Source organism: Punica granatum, chromosome 3 (assembly GCF_007655135.1).
Source record: "Punica granatum isolate Tunisia-2019 chromosome 3, ASM765513v2, whole genome shotgun sequence".
NCBI lineage: Eukaryota > Viridiplantae > Streptophyta > Magnoliopsida > Myrtales > Lythraceae > Punica > Punica granatum.
The window spans coordinates 4186420-4193425 of NC_045129.1; positions in this window are offsets into that span (position 1 = coordinate 4186420).

Genomic DNA, 7006 nt, shown 5'->3' on the forward strand with positions numbered 1-7006 from the left:
ACGAATAACCTCGCGAAACCTTTTTTTGTAATTAAAACACTCGGTCTCCCCTTCGTACTCGCCCATGGCTCAAACAGAATGGGGCACGCCATATTCGGATACTATGATCCCCTGCACATCAAAAAAGCAAGACCACGTACTTAGATTTATAAGAGACAGGTTATGACCACATATGTCACTTTCCAAATCTCACATCAATTGTGTAAGGGGAAGATCTGTAATGCATATTTAAGACCTAATAATGATCTCATAGCTAGCATTACCTATTAACTTAAGTTATTAGGTTGGATGTGAACCCGGCCACCATAAACTTTTGATTTAAAAATCGATCCAACAATTTACAGGCCTGATTAAATTAATATGCTCATTCTTTCATTTGTTTTTCCAGGATCATTCGAAAAATCTCTTTCTCCTATATTTTCATCAAAAAGCTTTTTTTATTCTTTTTAAATTTTTGGTTAGTGGATTGTGGATAATAAAATCAAAATTAGTCATTGGATAAAAAGTTTGATGTACAAAATTATTATATAATAATCTGGTGAAGATAAGTATGCCCAAATATGAATAGGAATCAGAGCTAGAGCATTTGCATGAGTGAAGGGTCTCTTAATGACCTTTCCTTTTCCACATCCATCAAATTCTTTCAATTCCTCTTTTTTCTACTTTTCTTTAAAGGGTATGGTAAAAGAAAGGACACAATTATTGGGGATGAAATGAACGGGGGCTTTGCTCTCATGTAGATGAATTATAAAATCTACAAAAAAAAAAAAGCTTACAAGAATGTTTTTCCTTTTGCTTTCGGTCACAAGGGGCGCAATGAAATAGCAATTCCACCGAGTATTGAACCTGAAATCTCTTGATTAGACAAAAGCATACATTGCTGCTCTACACCCCTTTTTTGTAAGATTGTTTTTTTATTAGACTGCTTTTTTCTGATGCGTGCCTTGGTTGTACTCGTCCCGCTTTTTGTGGAAAAAGCGTGGTTTAGTGTTTTCTGGGATAATTCTTCATTTGCTCCTATTAATAATGAGAGAATTGCCAACACTAAAATGATTACATTCCCTCTTATTAGAATTAAACATAGAACGTAATGTTGTGTTGAAGCCACACTAATCAACAGGACCACATTCAACATCAAATCGAGAAGATAAGATCATCACTCAATAGTGGATCACGTTAATCATATCTTAACAAAATGCTCCGATTTTTAAGGGGATTTTCAAATGTTTCGGTGAAAGAAACTTAGCTACCATCTAGTGAAAGTTTCGGAGATCTCATTTTCCAGCCAAGATTAGTGAACATAAACACTATTAGTTCAACATATAAATAAGGCAAGTGTACTTCTTAAGGTATGACCTAATCAATGATTGGCGCGTGTGGAAAGCTCAACTTTGTGTTTTAAGAGTACGATAGTTAACATTGAAATGTTTACGTTGCAGTCCGCATGAAGCTTCATGGAGAGATGGTCGACGTCCAGCACATCAATTTCCTAAACTAATTGAGTTAATTCTATGGTCAAATGAACTGCTCGGTTCCTAAACTCCAGCACATACCTGTGGCATGTCGCTTTCTTTCGCGTGGACAATGTCAATGGCTATATTTCAATTGTTCGAATCAACAGTAATTTGCAGGTAGGAAAAATAATTCTTGCATTGCTTTAAAATACCCAGACATAACATTATATAAACTCTGGAGGGGATTCCAATTTTGGGATTTTTTTTTTCCTTTTTTCGGAAACATGAATTCCCTGTTGTTGGGGATCGATCTTCTGACGAACAGAGTTAACTTAAAACTTAAAAGGGGAAAAACGAGTAACCAGTGCAAATATATATCACAAAAAATTGATCTCACCAATTATCGAAAAGAAAAATATTCTTACCAACATAGGTTGATTGAAGCAGTTTGGCAATTATTCAAATTGCGAATGGAGAAAATTCACGTTCTTTTCAATTACAAAGAAGGTCCAAAACCTAATACAATAAAAGAGAAATATTAAATACCTAATAAAGAGGCACATATAGTTCTACTAGGTATCGAACTTGTGACATTTAGCTTAACATGCGAGAATGTGCGCTACTACATTACTCCCTCTTTTTAATAAATAAAAATAAAAATAAAACGGATCTTACGCCTTGCAAAGAGAATGGCCACAGAAGCTTCCAAAATTTTCTCAGCAGGTTAAAGCTGTAGACATCTATATCCCTCTTTGTATTTATTCAGGTATCCTGATGAATGGCATATCTTCAAGGGCGAGGACAGGAGGATGGGACTCTTTTAGCCTGAGAGCGAGACATCTTCTCGTCTGGACGATGTCGAGTTGAATAGGAATTACTATTAAAATATGTATCTGTAAAGCTTATGCACCAATTCACTCGCTTGTCGCTATTAGCTACATGAAAAGCTAAGTCGCAACAAATTGACCAGACATTACAAAATGACAAGTGGACCATGTTTTGCTGTAATTAATTTCCCCGTAGTGAATCTGGGCGCATGATATGGCTTTTGAATAGGAGATCCTTTTCTTCTTTTACAAGACATAATATGGTCAATTTTGTCGTGTTTACATTAGCGTTGAACAGCATTGACATCGGTCTGTTCTTCGTTCCAATTTCTGTTACGTACTTTCAAGGAACGTGCAAAGGCAGCAAAAGTAGGAGGCAGTCCATATGGAACCAACCCGAGGAGACATGCCAAAGGAAAACGAAGACTGTTTTACCGCGTGAAATTTTGTTCACCCGGTGGGAGCCTTAGAGCTCTTGAATTAGGCAGATCTAAAAAGCTCAGTCCGCTCTAATTTCCCAGTTATACTAATGAGATCGATCTAATCACTGTTACTTTTCTTGGGCCTTGTTGACATCTAATGCTCTACATTAATGAACTGAAACAAAATACAAATGTTACAATTACTTATAGCGAAGTTTTAAGTTATCGGAAATTTATGGAAGCTGGCCCTTTTACTAACTCAAAAAATACTTCATTTCGGACTATTGAAATAGTTATGCAACCTAGCCCCAAGAAATTTGAATATACAGATATCGATGGTGCTTTCTTGCATCAGGTAGAGAGTTGCAGTCAACTTTCCAGGGATGTCATCTAAAAAGAATCGGTCGGTCTTATCTTGCTGCTTCCCATTCTCTGGCTTCTCTCAAACCCCATCTATGTCCCGACATTCCTTCAGCTCGGCTAGTAAATGGTTTATGTCGGGCCTTCGGATTGCAATTGTCGATGCACATTGCATTGCTATCTCCACCAATTCCCAGGCGAAGTTGACATTAAACTCCCCATCTAGCCGCGAATCCACTATGCTTTGTATGTCATCATCTCTCTCGACGATCTGAGTTATCCAATGGAGTACATGCATGCTTTCACCTGCGCCTCTTACCACAGCCGGGTATCCAGTGATCAGCTCCAAGAGAATGACTCCGAAGCTATAACATCGCTTTTCCCGTTTAAGCTTCCCGATGAGTGAAACCTGAATGGAATAGCTAGCCTTAGAGTCAAAGATATGGAAACAACTGTGAGGGGATACTTATTGGAACATCAAAGGGGATCTGATATTTCTTGCTGAAATCATCAAAAGAGCATTTTAAATAAAGCCCCATTGGCACTAATTTTCCAATTATACGAATGAGTTCTATCTCCTTATTAGTTCTTGGGTCTTAGTATAATCTAAAGTAGTTGAATACCCGTGCATTGCACGGAACTATACAAATAATCTCTTAATTATTTTGGTAGAGAAATATGTTATAAATATATACAGGAATTAAGAACTCATTCAAGAAAATTTACATGAAAAGAATATAATTGAATCAAAATATGTGAGCAAATATATCAATCAAAAGAAAATAAAAAATTCTCATACAAATGTGTGAAAAAAGAGCTGAATGAAAACATGCGAGCAAGTATGTCAACCATAGAAAATAATAATTTCTCTATGCAAAATAATTTTAATAAAGTGAATGAAGAGTAACTTGATGAATCCTTTTTGAAACGATGAAATTGACATAGATCGATAAGTGTTGTAGTGGATAAGCATGCAATATATATTAAGCTCCAATCTGTATATATTATTGCATAATTTTTTTTAAAGAATATAAAAATTTTCTTAATTCATAAGTGATGATGTGGCAAAGTGAAAAGAGTTCTATTTTTTATTTTTGATAATGTGGTGGCTTCAAAATTATGCTCGTATTTTGTTTTAATATATACTAGACGAAAACCAGTGAGTTGAACTAGAAATGTTTCTAATTTTCTCAATTATAATATTATAGTGATAGTAATCATATTACATTGTCATAATTTAATTTGTGTTGGAAAGTATTGCTTTTATTCCGCCAAGGTGGCAACAAATAAGTTTAATATAGGCTGATTTCCCTCCATGACCTTGTATGGTTTAGGTTGGAACCATGTAATCTAAAGTATTATTTTAGAAAAGCAAAACAATTGGAAAGTATATATTTTAATTGGAAAAAAGAAGAAACATAATTTAAGAAATTAGCTTAGAAAAATAAGACTTATTTTATAACTTGCAGTTGAATATATATATATATATTGTTATTGATTATAAAAATAAAATAATAAGAAATAATATAAGTTTGTGCAATATTTAATGGATAGTGTATGTTCAGAATTGTATATATTTTTAACTTAATATGTGCGATTTCTTATATATGATGTCTAGCGCAAAATAAAAATTTCCAAAACTAATATATTTATGTAGTGTCTCATTAATGTCAAAAAATTATTTGCAAAGCAGTTAAATATTAAAATAGGGAATTTTTGGATTCTCAATAATTAAAAATGCAATAATTCTATAAAAATAATTATTTTGAATAAAATAATAAAAATAATTAATATGTAATTGTTCATATTATATTTCTCCATATGATACGGTTATCGATGGCGCAACAAAAATCCTAATGAAATTAAAATTGTTGACCAAAACTCCTAAAAAATATATATATAAAAAATTGGATCATCTCTTGTATAAATAGTTATTTGAATGGAATGAGGTGTCCTTGGCCACGAAACCCTGTTTAGGCGATCACGAGCTGTTTTTAATAAGTTTTGGATTCCTACACTTTATGTAAAATCTGGGCACATGTAGTGTAGTTTATCGATTATCAATATTACGGCAAATGACTGCTCATGATTTATGGAAGTAAGTTATACACGGAACTACTTATAAAGCAATCTATGAAGGGTGTTCTTTTTCGTATCCAACTGGTGCTATTGATTGATTCGGTACCAATCAAACACAGAAATAAATGTCTTCACCCAAGAAAAAAAATATACCACGATATCAATTGATATTCTTATCATGGTCTTGAGATAAAAGCAAATTTTCTTCAATAGTGTTGTGTTACTTTCTTAAGCTTTTCAAAGGGGCACGTGTCCAATACTGATAAGATTATCAAGAGCAAGAACCTTCCAAAAGGAGACGAAGATTTTATTTTTCTCTGTCAATCTTAAAATAAAAAGTCAATCCCCAAATACCTTAAATCAAGCACTCACGTCCCTGTCAGACAATGGACTTATTAATGAGTACATGGTCAGCATACACTGTAGTTATAAATTCCGGGAGGCAAGTGCGTGCATCACATGCAAACCTATGTACATGTTCTCCTGTGATAGATGGAATGACGTCAGATATTTTAAATATCTTGTTATTGTAATCTATAATACTAATGTGGATGCCGAACATTCCCATCCGACGACTAATTAATCAAGTCCCATGCGATTGATCTGCCAGATCCTTGGAACAATACAATAATTATGTTATCTAATTTGAACTCAGAGCAGAGGGAAAAAAAGAAAAAAGAAAAAGAAAAAGAAAAAGAAAAAGGAACGTGCCTAACCACGAACCTAGTAAAGTGAAAAAGAAAGAAGACAAAGCAGTGACGGATGGCAGTTGATCCATCTTCGGTCCGATATATGCCTTACATGTTTTAGCCACATGATGAATTGGCGAGATGATTCAATTCAATACGCAACAAAAATCTTGGACAAAGAAAGGGTCAGCTTGGTGGTCGTTGTAACAAATTCAAAAAATAGTTCTATTTCTTGCAGTGTTTGGAGAAATTCCAAAAATATATATTAATCAACTTCTTATGAAGATTTCGAAAACAAAATAATTTCCCTCCCGATCGAAGAGGTAATTTTTTGCCACGAGCATGTAAGTATCAACGTTTACTTAATCAACAACCATTGACATTAACTATTGAGAAGTTTGTAATGGTGTAAATATCCACTTCCTATCAAAAGAGGATATAGCGTGGTAGCACACACTTTAACTGTTGACCTAGAAGCCGCAAATTTGATACCTAATAGGACTACTAGTGCCCATTTATTAGTTATTTAGGATTTCTCTTTCATTATACTAGACTTTGAGTCTTCTTTGTAATAACAAAAATAATATGCATTTCCCTACTTATAAAGAGGTATAATTTGTACATTTGACAAAGTATATTATTTTTTATTCAAAATTAAATTAGTACTGATTGATTTATTTCAGTTACAAGGGAGGCCCGTGAGATTTGTATATTGAAATATAAATTTTAAATATCTAATAAAGGGACACGGATAGTCCCACTGTATATCGAATCTAGAACTTCTTGATTATCAGATGAAAGATGCACCATTGAACTATTCCCTCTCTTAATTAAGTTATTGTTGCTACTGAAATTAGGATTCATTGACTTAGGTAAGTACAAGAAAGTTTTAAATTGATCTGTTTCAGACAAATTCAAGGAATTGGGAATTTTTGGCCAATCTTCCCACTTTTTTTTTTAAAAAAATTCTTGTGGGGCCTGAGCCCACAAAGCAAGGGGCTGGGGGAGTGGAGAGAGAGGACCGGTGGGTAAAGCAAGCGGCCACGAGCAACTTCCCTAAGTGTTTCTCGTCGATAATTTTGAACAGAACTTCTTGGGGATAATTAACCGAATGTCCAATCCTTACTATATGTAAAAGATCAAAATGATTGTCGGAGTAAATCTTTTTCGGAAAC